The sequence below is a fragment of the Mandrillus leucophaeus genome, unplaced genomic scaffold, assembly GCF_000951045.1.
Source record: "Mandrillus leucophaeus isolate KB7577 unplaced genomic scaffold, Mleu.le_1.0 Scaffold262, whole genome shotgun sequence".
Taxonomy (NCBI): Eukaryota; Metazoa; Chordata; class Mammalia; order Primates; family Cercopithecidae; genus Mandrillus; species Mandrillus leucophaeus.
In genome coordinates, this window is record NW_012102721.1 from 1,926,294 (window position 1) to 1,941,512 (window position 15,219).

The 15,219-nt window shown below is 40.0% G+C and overlaps 1 protein-coding gene across 1 annotated transcript in view; it reads right to left on the reverse strand.

Moving 5' to 3' along the window:
• The window catches only part of LCA5L (Leber congenital amaurosis 5-like), a 49,477-nt gene that overhangs the window by 32,874 nt on the left and 1,384 nt on the right, over nucleotides 1-15,219 (reverse strand). The window contains exon 2 of the mRNA XM_011984168.1: nucleotides 6,228-6,380. The gene's annotated coding sequence lies outside the window, so the exon portion shown is untranslated. The remainder of the gene's footprint in view (nucleotides 1-6,227; nucleotides 6,381-15,219) is intronic.

The following is a 15,219-nucleotide window of genomic DNA, read 5'->3' on the forward strand; positions in this document are numbered from 1 at the left end:
CTTCCTCACCTATCTTGATAAATCCAAATGGCTCAAACAATGGTTGCTAATTGGCAAGAATAATTTGTTTTTTTTTGTTTTTTTTTTTTTTTTTTTGGCCAGTTGTTTCTGACTCAAGCTAGACTTCAGCTGACTTCTCCTGCTAAAGCTCTATAAAAATTCCCTCCTTCTTCCTTTAGAACACTCCTTCAACAAGTGGTCTTATGCAGGCAATTTTGAATAAAGGCTTAATTCAAGAGTGTTTTTCATGTTACATTCACAAATTGTCAAGCTACAGTCGTGGGAGGGAGTGTGACGGAGTAGAAGGTGATGGACAATTTGAAGGCAGACAGGTTTGGGTTTGAACTTGGGTCTGCCTGTCACTTAAGTGCTCTTGTCCATCTGTAAAATGTGAGTGACACCACCAATCCCCTAGGGTTGAGAAAGAAAAGAAGCTTATCTGAGGAATGCAGCCCCCTTTAAATGATCAGGCCCAAAGAGGCATTGGAATGAGACAGCAGTCATGTCCCCCTATCCCCCCAGCTGAGTTAAGTAATCATTTCTAAGCTGCTTGCTCCCTGGGCTCTGACTGACACCACCAATGGCTATAAATTAACCTAACAATGCCATATGCTGGACACCACAGCTCATACCCTGTGGTTCAAACAGCAATCTAATCGCCAATCACTGTTATTTCTGTAAACCAATGAGAATCCCTGAAAAACGACATTTGCAATTGTCCCTCTCCTGACTTATCCTTTTTTCTTTAAAAAATGCAAGCCTCTCACAGAAGACTAAAGTGAGCTTCGATTATCCCACGTTGATAAAGCAGAAGACTAGCCATCTTAGTCTCTTAGTGTAATAAAAATTGATGTAACAGGTAAAAAAAAATTTTTTCTTAAATGGAAATCCTGTAGAGTCACATAAGAATAAACAAGACTATAAACAACTTCGCTCCTAAAACAATTCTACCAGGTTAAAATGTCCCCTAATGAGGGCTTTCTAGACTTAGCTGTGAGAAAGGTGGTGGATTGGAAGGGGTTACCGCCCTCCCCACATGGATGTGCGAGTCATAAGCCTCTGTGGATGCTGAGTCGTTCCATTACCTACTGGCTCCAGCGGACTTCTGTATTTTGCAGGATCTTTATAGCTAGGAGTAATTGTAGCTTCTTAAAAATGCTTGAAAAATCAAAAATCTTTCAATATGTCAGTGAGAAGATCCCTTATTAGCAAAATTATCCACAATCTTTCCTGCTCAATAATTTGCCTAGCCTAACGTTAGGGATCTAGTTTCCTCAGGATGGGTAAAGGGTAGTCTTACTACAAAGACAATTATTATTATTATTATTTTGGTGGAATGGATGAGTAGAAAATGACTGCTACCAATTTTATTTATTTTATTTTATTTTTTGAGATGGAATCTCGCTCTGACGACAGGCTGGAGTGCAGTGGCATGATCTTGGTTCACTGCAACCTCTGCCTCCCCGGTTCAAGCGATTCTCCAGCCTCAGCCTCCCAAGTAGCTGGGACTACAGGTGCGCACCACCACACCCAGCTAATTTTTGTATTTTTAATAGAGACAGGGTTTCACCATGTTGGCCAGGATGGTCTTGATTTCTTGACCTTGTGCTCCGCCTGCCTCGGCCTCCCAAAGTCCTGGGATTACAGGCGTGAGCCAGCACGCCCGGCGTGCCATGAATTTTCTAGTGGATGTACTGTCAACTTGCTTTTGTCAAATTTCTAAAACACACAGTAGGAGGCAGCGATCAATTCTGCTACTGATCACTACTATAACCTAATCTGTCTCATGTAAAAAAAGCTATAAGCAACTTCAGATTAATTGCTATGTTCACCGATTTGTCTTATAATTAAACAGGCAAAAATATCTGAAAATCAAAAATCATAATTTCAATCCATATCCTAAGACACTGAATTTTTGGGAGCTTACTAAATTTAAAAGTTGTCATAAATGCTTTGTAGAGTATATTTAGATGCTATATTCTTTTGAAAGAATGTATTTACAACTTGGTAAGATCAGTGTATAGACTGACTGACCCAGTGTTTTATCACTGCTTATTAATGTCAGTGTCACTAAAATCAGCTTTTAGGTAAACTCAGTATGCTTTTTGCTACAACAAATAGACAATTGTTCTTAATATTAATGGCATAGTCTTTGACAAAAAGAGGTCATAAGAAAAACTGGGATCAGCTGATATCAACATGTATATGAATTTTGTACCTGATTCACTAACATTTTAAAATGAAGATTTAAAAAAATGTATCAAATATGTCAATTTATTTGGCTTACTGAGCATATATATTTAACACAACTGATTCCTAAGCCTTTGGGATACAATTTTTTTTTTGAGATGGAGTCTCGCTCTGTCGCCCAGGCTGGAGTGCAGTGGCGCGATCTTGGTTCACTGCAACCTCCACCTCCCGGTTCAAGCGATTCTCCTGCCTCAGCTTCCCAAGTAGCTGGGACTACAGGTGCCTGCCACCACGCCTGATTTTTTTTTTGGTATTTTTAGTAGAGACTGGGTTTCACTGTGTTAGCCAGGATGGTCTTGATCTCCTGACCTCGTGATCCGCCCGCCTTGGCCTCCCAAAGTGCTGGGATTACAGGCCACCGTGCCCGGCCTACAATTCTTTATTTTTAACCCTCTTTTACTGAGGTTTCAAAGAAAATTAATAAGAGTACCATTTGATAAGATTAGAAATGTGTATCTCCATGAAACTATCACCACAATCAAGACAGTGAACACATCCACATAATCTCCCAAAGCCTCCCAGCATCCCATTGTAATTCCTCTCATCCTTCCCTGCGCCTCACTCCCAACCCAGGCAAACACTGTTTTTTTGTCACTATCAACTATTTTGCATTTGGTAGAGTTTTATATAAATGGAATAATCCAGTATGTATTTTTATTTGGTTTGCTTCTTTCACTTAGCATTATTATGAGATTCATCCATGTTACTACGTGCATCAATATCGATAGTTCGTTTGTTTTTTTTAAGTTGCTGAGTAGTTTCCAATTGCATGTATAAACCATAATTTGTTTATTCATCTGTTCACAGACATTTCAGCTATTTCCAGTTTTGGGCTATTAAAAGTAAAACTGCTGTGAATATTCTGGATATAAGTCCTTTATCAGATACATGCTTTGCAAACATTTTCTCCTCATCTGTGATTTGTCATTCTCTTAAAAATGTTTTTTAAAAATTTTGGTGAAGCCCAATTATCAATTTGTTCTTTTAAGAATGATCCTGGCTGGGCGCGGTGGCTCATGCCTGTAATCCCAGCACTTTGGGAGGCGAAGGCGGGCGGATTGCCTGAGGTCAGGAGTTCGTGACCAGCCTGGCCAACATGGTGAAACTCCGTCTCTACTAAAAAATACGAAAATTAGCTGGGCGTGGTGGCGGGTGCCTGTAATCCCAGCTACTCGGGAGGCTGAGGCAGGAGAATTGCTTGAACCCGGGAGGTGGACATTGCAGTGAGCTGAGATTGCGCCATTGCACTCCAGCCTGGGTAAGGAGAAACTGTTTCAAAAAAAAAAAAGTATGATCCTTTTGGTGTTATATCTAAGAAATTGTTGCATGACCTGAGGTCACAAAGATATCCTCCTTGCTTTCTTCTAGAAGTTTTACTTTAAGTCTATAATCCATTTTGAGTTACTCATTATGGGTCAAAATTCATTTTTTGGTACTTGGACATCCAATTGCTCCAGCACCATTTGCTGGAAAGACTCTCCTTTTCCCACTCAATTGCCTTTGCATCTCTGTAAAAACCCAGATATCCATATGTTGATCTATTTCTGTGCTCTCTATACTGTTCTAGTGACCTGTTTCTCTATCTTTATACCAATATCACATTGTTTTGGTTACTGTAGCTTTTTTTTTTTTTTTTTTTTTGAGACAGGGTCTCCTTCTGTTGCCCAGGCTGGAGTGCAGTGGCATGATCTTGGCTCACTGCAACCTCCAACTCAGCCTCCCGCATAGCTGGACTACAGGTTCGTGCCACCACACCCAGCTTTTTTTTTTTTTTTTTTTCTGCAGAGACAGAGTTTCACCATGTTGCCCAGGCTAGTCCTGAACTCCTCAGCTCAAGCAATCTGCCCACCTTGGCCTCCCAAAGTGCTGCGATTACAGGGTTACTGTAGCTTTATAACTAATCTTGAAATCAGGTAGTATTAGTTTGCCATCTCTGTTGTTTCATTCCAAAGTTGTTTTGGCTATTTTAGTTCCTTTGAATTTCTCTGTAAATTTTAGAGTTAGTTTGTCAATTCCTTAAAAAAAAAAAAAATGCCTAATAGGATTGAGACTGGAACTGTGTTGAATCTACATATAAATTTAGGGAGAACTGACACTTTGTCAAAATGGAGAATTCTAACCCAGGAATAAGGTATGCCTCCCATTTATTAGGTCTTCTTTAATTTCAGCAGTGCTCTGCTGTTTTCAGTGCAGAACTTTTTTACAACTTTTGTTAGATTTATGCCTAAGTATTTCATATATATACAGATACACACATATATACATGTGTTTATACACATGTATATATATGTGTATATATACACATCATATATATAAAATATATATAGAGAGAGATGGTTTTTTTTTTGTTTTTTTCTTTTTGAGGCAGGGTTTCACTCTGTTGCCCAGGCTAGAGTGCAGTGTAGTGGTGTGATCACAGCTCACGGCAGCCTCAACTTCTTGGGCTCAGGTGATCCTCCCACCTCAGCCTCTGGAGTAGCTGGGACTACAGGTGTTCACTACCATGCCGGCTAAGTTTTGTATTTTTTGTAGAGATGGAGTTTCGCCACATTGCCCAGGCTCGTCTTGAACTTCTGGGTTCAAGCAATTCTCCTGCCCTGGCAGGGCAGGTAAATTTCCAAAAGAATTGCTTGTACATAAACTATACCTGCCAAAGAGACTGGATATTTCTAGCATTCTGGAATTCCCAGGATTCCACAATCATCCTAAAGTTTCTACCTATATGACCTGAATACGGGTATGTTTGGGTTCACCTGGCACTGTGTGAGTTCTATTCTTTTTCATGGAATGGAGTCTGAGAGATACGATCAGCAGTGTAAACAAAAGTAAAATCAAGTTTGATTCTTGGCTGTTACAATAGTCGGCAATGAATGTGCCCTGAATGCAGGTTAAGTGGGATCATATATTCAGTCTGTTAAATATCAGTTTTCTCACTGACCTGTTAAAAACTGACTGATGACTAGTATCAGGCCTATAACTTTTAAGTTGATTAAACTGTTTCAGAAATCTTCATATTAATATACATACACTACATTTCTCTACTGTTATCAGTACAAAATGTAGTTTCCACATACAAATTTCTGATTATGTGGTGCATTTTTGAAAAATCCAGGCCTTAAACCAACCACCTAATGTTCTTTCTTTTGAGACAGGGTCTTGCTCTGTTGCCTAGACTGAAGTGCAGTGGGGTGATCACAGCTTACTGCAGGCTTGACCTCCCAGGCTCAGGCAGTCCTCCCACCTTGGCCTGGCAAGTAGCTGGGCAACTATGTTGCCCAGGCTGGTCTTGAACTCCTGGGCTCAAGCAATCTTCCCACATCAGCCTCTCAAAGTGCTAGGATTACAGACATGACACACCATGTCCGGCCACTGATGTTCTTAATTAATTAATATGTTCAGTGAAAGAACATCTATTTAGTGTCTTCCAAGGACTGGGGTGATGAAGAAGGTAAACTTTTGCCTTAAAGGATCTTAAAATAGGCAAAGTTAGTAATTATATAATACCTACTATAGTTATACTAGTTTTTGTTGTATCAAATTTACAGTATAGTTCAGATTTAGTTTGGCAGCATTTATATTTTGAACAGTTTACAGTATAATGGTGCCTATTTTACTGCACATGAAGCATAATTTTATTATGTCTCTATCATTATAGAGTTTATAGTTGTTTCTTTGCTGTTATGACTCAGGAACACAATGAGTAATTATAAACACTGTTCTAATGGAAAAAAATCTGATCTGGTTGAGGTTACATTTTCCTGGAATGCACTATGGTAAAAGGGATGGCTGCTTATAAGAACAGTGAACTTCTATATTGTGCTTATCTAATTAGTGAATTAGAAATAAGAATGCTGAAGATCAAGGTATACGTCTGAATCATTCTGAATACAACAGTCAGGTGTCTTTACTCCTGCTTTTGCAACAAGGCAGATGGAAAATAAAACACGCTAAAATGTTTGAAAGGGGTTACTGCATACCTGGTGTTCTTTATCAAACTTCCCTAAGATGTCTGACGATTAACTGAAGATAAGCACAGGGTTCTTCACACTGTAGTATTTATGAGCTTTCCACGGTAGTATTTTTTGACAGGTTTTGGTCTCTTTTTAAAGAAAGAATATATTTTAAAAAACCTAAAATGATATTACAAAAGGAAAATGTTACAATCTCACAAATAAACATTTATAAAATAAGATTTTGAAGCAGTTTATATATATATATATTCCCTTGTGTTATAGATTGGTGTGGTCTCAGCTTACTGCAACCTCCGCCTCCCAGGTTCAAGCAATTCTCCTGCCTCAGCCTCCTGAGTAGCTGGGATTACAGGCGCCTGCCACCATGCCTGGCTAATTTTTTTGTATTTTTGGTACAGACAGGGTTTCACCATGTTGGCCAGGTTGGTCTCAAACTCCTGACCTCAAGTGATCCACCCACTTTGGCCTCCCAAAGTGCTGGGATTACAGGTGTGAGCCACTGTACCCAGCCATAGGCGGCTTTTTCTCTATGAAAGTGAATCACCTGTTGGCAATTGATTGGGAAGTTCTTGGATGTGATTATTAAACAGTGATGTTGAAATAAGATTTGAAGGAGCCATACACAGCAGTGCCTTTTCAAGTTTTTGACAGAACAAAAGATCTTGTGGCTCACTTGCCTGCTCTTTCCAGTACAGAGTTGAACGTAAATAATTAAAGTTTTTGAATTATGTGTTTCTTTCCTGTCAACAATAAAAATAACAAAAAGACGACCCTCTTGGTAACTACTTGTAAGCACTGGATTGTACTTTAGAAGCACAGATAGTGACTGATTTAGTATTATATACTAAAATGTATTCTGGTTCCACACTTTCATGAATTATCAGATTCTTGGTTAATAATACAACTAGAAAATCCTAATTCTTAAAAGTAAATATTTATTTTGTTACACACATATAATGAAAAAAATTCCATAGTGAAGTTATAATTAATTCATAAGGATAATTTAATTCAAATGATTACATCTGTGTTTCTGGCCGAAATTATTCTATGGGTAGGTAATTATATACATGTTTTTTGAGATGGAGTCTCTGTCATCCAGGCTGGAGTGCAGTGGTGTCATCTCAGCTCAGCTCACTGCAGTCTCAACCTCCTGGGCTGAGGTGATCCTCCTGCCTCAGCTTTCCAAGTAGCTGGGACTACAGGCATGTGTCACCATGCCCAACTAATTTTTGTATTTTTGCAGATACGGGATTTTATTATGTTGCCCAGGCTGGTCTAGAACTCCAAGACTCAAGTGATCCACCTGCCTTGGCCTTCCAAAGTGCTGGGATTATAGGCGTGATCTGGGCTACAGAGCCTGGCCGGCAATTATATTCTTAACCAGTCCTGCCTCTTGGGAAAAAAAAACTTACTTAACATGCAAATTTTCCTTCTTTTCTTATCCACTCTCATTTCCTATTGCCTTCCCCATTTCATTTTTTCTCTTTAGCACATATTATCTATTTTACTTTTTAAAATTTATTTTATAACACCTATTTTACTTAGCCTGTTTGTAGCTAAGTAAAATACTTCCCCACTAACTGTATGCTTCCCAGTGGCATGCATTCTGGCTCCTTTGTCTACTGCTATATCCTCAGTGCCTAGAGGAGTTCCTGAGAATATTAGGTGTCCAATAAATATTGATCACATAAATTAATGTTCAGGATGCCTCTGTGCTTCTTTAATTCCTCTTTTCATTCCATGACTCCTGATAAAACTTCTCATTACTGCTAACCCAATCTGAAAAGCTCTAAATGAAAGCTTTCCCAATGTGATAAATACCTATCTCAAACAAAAAAAACAGCTTTAAACTTTAATGGTGACATTAATTTACACTGATGTAAGAATTAAGATAAGAAATGCCTACTGTCACTTTGTTCATTAATATTGTTCTGGAGGTACTAGGTCTAAATATTGGAAAAGAAGAGGCAAGTTATTATGTGGAAATGAAATGATTATGTACTTATAAAACACTATCAAGAGAATTAAATTGACACTATAGGTTACAACATGGCTATAAAATTAATCTTTTTTTTGAGACAGGGTCTCATTCCATTGCCCAGACTGGAGTAGCGCGATCACAGCTCACTGCAGCCTCAACCTCCTGGGTTCAGGTGATCCTCCCACCTCAGTCTCCCAGGTACTGGGATTATAGGCACATGCCACTATGCCTGGCTAATTTTTTGTAGAGATGGGATTTTGCCATGTTGCCCAGGCCCTAGTCTCAAACTCCTGGGCTCAAGAAATCTGCCCATTTTGGCCTCCCAAAGTGCTGGAATTATAGGTGTGCCTGGCCCTAAAAATAATCTTTTCTATATGCAAAATAAAATGACTTAGGAAATAGATGAAAAATATCCCACTTACTATATCAGTCCAAATATTTAAAACATCTAAGTATATTATGAATAATATGAAGGAAACTTTAAAACTACTGAAATAAAATATTTAAGTGAAAGACATATTTTGTTCTTATATCAAAAGGACACATTATAAAGCTGTAAATTCTCCCTAATTTAATCTACATGATCAATGCATTCTCAGTGAAATGCTGAGTAATTTTGTGAAATTTGACCAAATGATACAAAATTCATATAGAGAAATAAATATGAAAGAATACAAAGAAATATGAACAAAAATGATGAGAAGGGACTACTTTGATCAGACACTGAGATATAAAGCTATAGTCACTAAAATAGCCTGATACTAATGCTTTGACAGAACAATATACTGGAATAAAGAGTTCAGAAACAGAAACACAAACAAATACATATGGCAGCCTAGTGTAAGATAAAGGTAGAGAAAGTGCACTTCAGTAAATGATGAGAGGTAGGCCAGAATCTACCCGGAAATCAAAACAAAAACACATTCTTATTGCATTTCTTACACTAAAATGACGGTTAGATGGATTCAAAATATAAATGTTTAAAAAATTATTAAAAGAAAACATAGAGTGTGGAAAAACATAAAGCCCTGAACCATAAAGGAAACAACTGATAAAAATAACTGCATAAAAATTTAAAAACTTCCTTATAATTAAAAAAATAATAAAGTGCAAAGGCATCTTACAAACTGGAAAAAAGATTTTCAACACATATGACAAAGACCTAATTTCCTTAATTTACAGAGACCTCTTAAAATAATCCATTAGTAAAATGGGCAAAAGATATGAACACATTACAGAATAAGCACATTACAGAAACACAGAAAACCAAGAGTTACATAAAAAGATGTTCAAGCTTACTCATAATGAAATGCAAATTAAAACAACTAGATTCCATTTTTCATCTACCAGAATGGCAAAAATTAAAGAATTAGATAAAACATATTGTTATTATAACTGTGATGAATAATAATACTGATAATGCCTAATATAAAAAATAAAGCATATCTCTGTATGTGTAGGTATGTAAAGCTCTCCAAGATATGTTCATTTTCCAATCAATGTCTACATGTTGCTCATTACCTTCCATAAAAAACAGTTAAATTCTCATTTTTAAGATTTAAGACTTTCCTTTGGTACAGTGGTAGGCTGAATAATGGTCCCCTAAGGATGTCCATGTCCTAATCCCTAGAACCTGTGTGTGTTACTATATATGGCAAAAGGGACTTTGCAGATGTGATCAATTTCAGGTCTTGAGGTGGGAAGATTATCCTGAATTATCCCAGATTATCCATGGGGACCTAATGTAATCACATGGGCCTGTCTAAGAAGGACACAGGAGGGTCAGAGTGAGAAGGCTCTGTTATGAGAGAAGCAGCGTCAGAGGGAGAAGATGCTATGCTGCTGGCTTTCAAGATGAAAGAAGGGGTCATATACCACAGAATACAGGCTTTTCTAGAAGTTAGAAAAGGGAAGGGAATGGATCCTCTCTTGGATCCTCTAGAAGGAATCAGTCCTGCTGACATCCTAACTTTAGCCCCTTAAGACTCATTTCAGACTTCTGACCTCCAGAGCTGTAAGAAAATAAATTTAAGCCACTGAGTTTGTGGTAATTTGTTGTAGCAGCAATACAGAACTAACACAGATACTTTGAAAAACATCACAAATTAAAATGAGACTAAAAGCAGGCTATTACATGCAAATGAAATGCACTGTTACAAATTTCAAGAAGTCAGAGGAGATGGTGAGTTGGTGAGTTCAAATGTTTTGGGGAAATATCTTAATGGTTCCAGAAACCAGCTTGCTTTACCTTGCCTTGGACTATATCTAGGAAAAAGATGACCAACCTGAGAGAGCGGGTGGGATTGTTTGCTTTGGAAAAATGAGCTGGAGAAAACAGCAGACCCTCTTATAAGCACTCCGTGCAAATTTTTTTTCAAAAAGGAGGTGGCTTTCCTGTAGAGGCAGTGGCGGAAGCATGGCTGAAGGCTGAGAAAGCAGAGTGAAGTAGTTGTAAGGGGAAGGAGTGACAAAGAGGCGTCAGGTAGCTGGCAAAATTAGGAAATTAATTAGAGCTAACAAGTTAACTGAGGACATAATATATTTAGAATCATGGGGTCAAATTTCTTACTGTCTGAAAGAGGAAAGGCTGGAAAGAACCCTGAAATGTTGGATTAGAATGCGAAACGCTAGGTTCAAATACACACACACATACACACACAAGGAGGTATATACAGTTACAGATCTATGTGCACATGTATCTATAAATGTATGTGTATGTGTATGCATATGTATGTCTATGTGTGTGTGTGTGTATTTTTCCCCTAACTCTGCTCTCTGAGAGGGCCTAGAATCAATGACACCCCAGAAACAATGAGTACAGTGTGTACCATTCTCCACCAAATACCATTCTCTGCTATAATGAATCAGGGTTCCTTGGAGAAACGGATGATCCTAAGCCTGAGGCAGGCAAAGAGAAGAAAGGCTGGTGTGTATCAAAAGGGCACAGGAACCAGCTTTAAGAAGTTCCCATTAGTCAAAGATAGGGGAATTTGAGCATCAATACCAATAAGGAGGATACATCAGCCTGGGCAACATAGGGAGATGCTATCTCTATAAAGAAAGCCAAATTAGCTGGGTATGGTGGCGCACACCCATGGTCTCAGCTACTTGGGAGGTTGAGGCTGCAGTGAGTTGTGATCATGCCAGCACTGCACTCTAGCCTGGACAAGAGTGAGACCCTGTCTTAAAAACACAAAACAAAGTGGGATTTACCATGTCAGAGTATCTCTTTCCAAAGTACGAATCGAATGCAAAGGGAAAACAGGTGGCTGTGGAGAAACCTGGCAGATCCGTGCTTGAACAGGTAATCAAGGTTCATGTCACTAGGGTGGGACAGGTGACATTCACTAGTGACCATGGGCACTTGTGAAGATGACAGCACCATTTCTGTGGCCTTCCTGCCACAAGCACAGCCTGTCTGGATAGAAAAAACATCAGCCAGACCCAAGTTCAGGTCTTCTTACTGAATGAAAAGCCTGAACTCTAAACTCTTTGACAAAAATATTAAATGAATAGAAAAGCTCTTCCCTAGGCTTATAAATGTGGTATTATATAGCTAGGATAATCAATATCTTATGGTTTTCAAGAACATTATTTCAAACACTTTATCTTTTAAGATTATGTGTCCCAATTTTTTGCTTCAGAAATTATGCAAGTCACTCTAAACATTGACAAAGGGAGGTTATGATTCTTAACACTGATTGGCCTGGTGTGGTGGCTCACACCTGTAATCCCAGTACTTTGGGAGGCTGAGGCAGGTGGATCACTTGGGCCCAGGAGTTTGAGACCAGCCTGGGCAACATGGTGAGACCCCATTCCTAAAAAAAGAATTAGCCAGTGTGACAGTCTCAGCTACTCAGGAGGCTGAGCCCAGGAAGTCAAGGCTGCAGTGATGGAGTGAGCTGTGATCGCACAACCACATTCCAGCCTGAGGGACAGAGTGGGACCCAGTTTCAAAACCGAAAAAATCGACGAACAAAACACTGATTGAGAGGTAGTATACTCTGGAAGAAAAAAGGTATGTTCCCAGTTCTGCCAATACAACTAGCTAGTAGGCCTCAAATGTCTAAGGCAAGAAATTGGCTGATTTCTCAGTGACATCTAGCACTAAATTTCATAAATGAAATATACCTATATATATCAGAAATTTCAAGTTTATTTGATAACATGAAAATGTGCCACGTTTAAAGTCTGGATGGTTACAGACTAGCTATGCTATGCAGGTTTTGGTAATTTAACAACTTTATATATTTTAGAACAAATGTTTGAATTCACTAGCAGACTGACATCCCAGTCACCTTCAGGGTAAGAACCCATGCCTCTCTACTTCCACCAAGTGGTGGCAAATGCAATGTACCACATTGAGTAAAGGGCTACAGATCTTACCCAAGTACCCGTTTTTAGCTACCCTGCCACAACATTCTTTTTAATTTTCAGTGTTTGCCTGATTATTTTTTACTAGGAGTTTCATTCTATTTTAATAGAATTGTTCTAAAACACACGGCACTTAGTATCTCTTACACATTAGAATGTTCATTTCATTCATTCTTTCAGCACCCATTTGCCTGCTTACTATGTGTCAGGCACTATGTGGGATGTGGAGATACAATGATGAACACAAACAGCAAATGTTTCTGTTTTTGTGGGACTTATGTCAGTAATGAACTAATCATAATAGTGACTGTCCCGAGTGTCTTCAAGGAAGAAGATACAACTCTGTGAAGATGAAACTGATCCTGACAGCGATCGGGGAAGTTATCCCTGTAGAAGTGATGTCTGAGTTGAGATAGGAAGGGTCAGTGGGAACTAGCTAGGCAAGAGAGGATGAGAGGGAGGAAGGAAAAACAATGCAGATAGAGAGAAAAGAATGCCAAGGCCTGGTGGGTGGAGGAGGCCCATGTGGCTGAAGCCCAGTGAGGAGGGCCAGCGGTTTCAGATGAGTCTTGAGAAGCAGGCGGGGGTGAGCAGCTGTAGGTCCTTGGGAAGGTGTGCCTATGATGTGGATCATTAATCCAAGGGCAATGGGAAGCTGGCGGTAAGCAAAAGAGGGAGGTGGGGAGGGATGGCATAATCAGCTCTGCCTTCTGAAGAGGTTACTCTGGCTGCAGGGTGGTGAAGAATCGAGAAAAGCCAGAGATGTGGGGAGACCAGCTGGTACAGGACTGCAGCAGGCTGAATGAAGGTGGTAGTTTGGACTTAGGCATCCATGACAATGAAGAGATGTGAAAGATGCCCAGGAGAAAACCTCACCTGGGCTTAGGGATTCACTGGGTGTTGGGGTGTGGGGTAAGGGTCAAGGAGGAATCCTGGGTACAATGGAAGAGGTCCCAGCTGGGGTTGGGAAGTGGGGTTGTTTGGTCTTGTGCATGTTGAATTGGAGGAGACTGAATGATATTGAGAAATACTGTCACGCAGCTGGCTGAATGTACGAGTCTAGCTGAGAAAAGGTCAAGTTGGAGAAAGGTGGTAGTCAAGAGCACACAGCTGGAACTTAAAGCTGTGCGTGTGAATCTGTGCCCTGTGCTAGATGAAGGGGTGCAATGGAGAACAAAATGGGAACAGAGGCCGAGCTTTGAGGATCTCCAATATTAAGGAGCCTGGGAGAGGAGGGTGAGCCAGAATGGCAGCAGGAAAAGCAGGAGAGACAGGGGTGGTCACAGAAGCCAAGGGCAGACAGTGTTTGTAGAGTGAAATGGGGGCAGCAGTTTCAAATGCTGCTGAGAGACTGAGCAAGACGAGGCCTGGAAATGTCTCATTCCCGGTTTTTGTTTTAGCAGAGATGAAGAGGGAAGCCAGGCTGGCTGAGGAGTGAGAGACAAATAATAGAGGTATTGAATAAGGCAGTTCTTTAAAGTTTGCCTGTCGAAAGGGATAAGGGATTGGACAATAACTGGAAACTGAAGGGGAATGTGGGGTCATAGGAGATTCTTTTTTTCTCTTTTGTGATGGGAAACTTCAACATGCTTCAAAACCATGGCAGAGCCAGCTGAGATGGAATAGGTGATCATATGGGAGAGGGAATGCATACCTGACAGTGTAGTTTTTGGCGAGTGGAAAGGGATGGGATCCAAAGCACAGAGAGGGAGTGGCTTTGGTTAGGAGGAAGGAAGGTAGGAACAGATACAAGTAAGGCTTGCAGTTTTGGCAGCTGAAGTATGAGGAGATTCCCATGTGACAGCTTCAAGTTTCTCTATGAAGTGACAGCACAAGGGTGTGGTGGGAGATCAAATCTGAGTAAAGTGGTCATTTATGAAATGCAATCTCCTATAGACCCTCAGCTAACTGTGGCAATCCTACTCTGTTACTTTGGTTAATTGGGGTTTTACCTGATGGCAAAAGAGAAAAGATAGGGTTTAAGAGAGTAGCAAGGGTAGGGCCAGGCGTGGTGGCTCATGCCTGTAATCCCAGCACTTTGGAAGGCCGAGGCGGGCGGATTACCTGAGGTCAGGAGTTTGAGACCAGCTTGGCCAACATGGTGAAACCCCATCTCTACTAAAAATACAAAAATTAGCTGGGTGTGGTGGTGCACACCTGTAATCCCAGCTACTCAGGAGGCCGAGGCAGGAGAATTGCTTGAGCCCGGGAGATGGAGGATAAAGTGAGCCGAGATGATGCCACTGCACTTCAGCCTGGCCGACAGAGTGAGATAGTATCTCAAAAAAATGAAAAAAAAGAGAGAGAGATTGGCAAGGGTAAAGGTATGTAAGGACCTTAGCTCCTTGAGGGCAGGGACCTGTCACATTGATCGCCATATCAGCACCCAGGTACTTACTATTAAAATGATCAGCATACGGATGATCATTTGTCTGCATCTCAGTTTGCCTCTTTTGGTGCTTCTCTAAAAAATAAAAAAAGGACGAGCTTAAACTCCTACATGATTCCTGTCTTTGCACTGGGAAGAAGGCTCTGGATTCTTTTGTTCTTCAGGACAGTCCCTTGTAAAGCTCTGGCCATAGTTCTGTTCCAGGGGCACTGTGATATTTATACCTAACACAGCTAAGGGGCATGTTTACATTG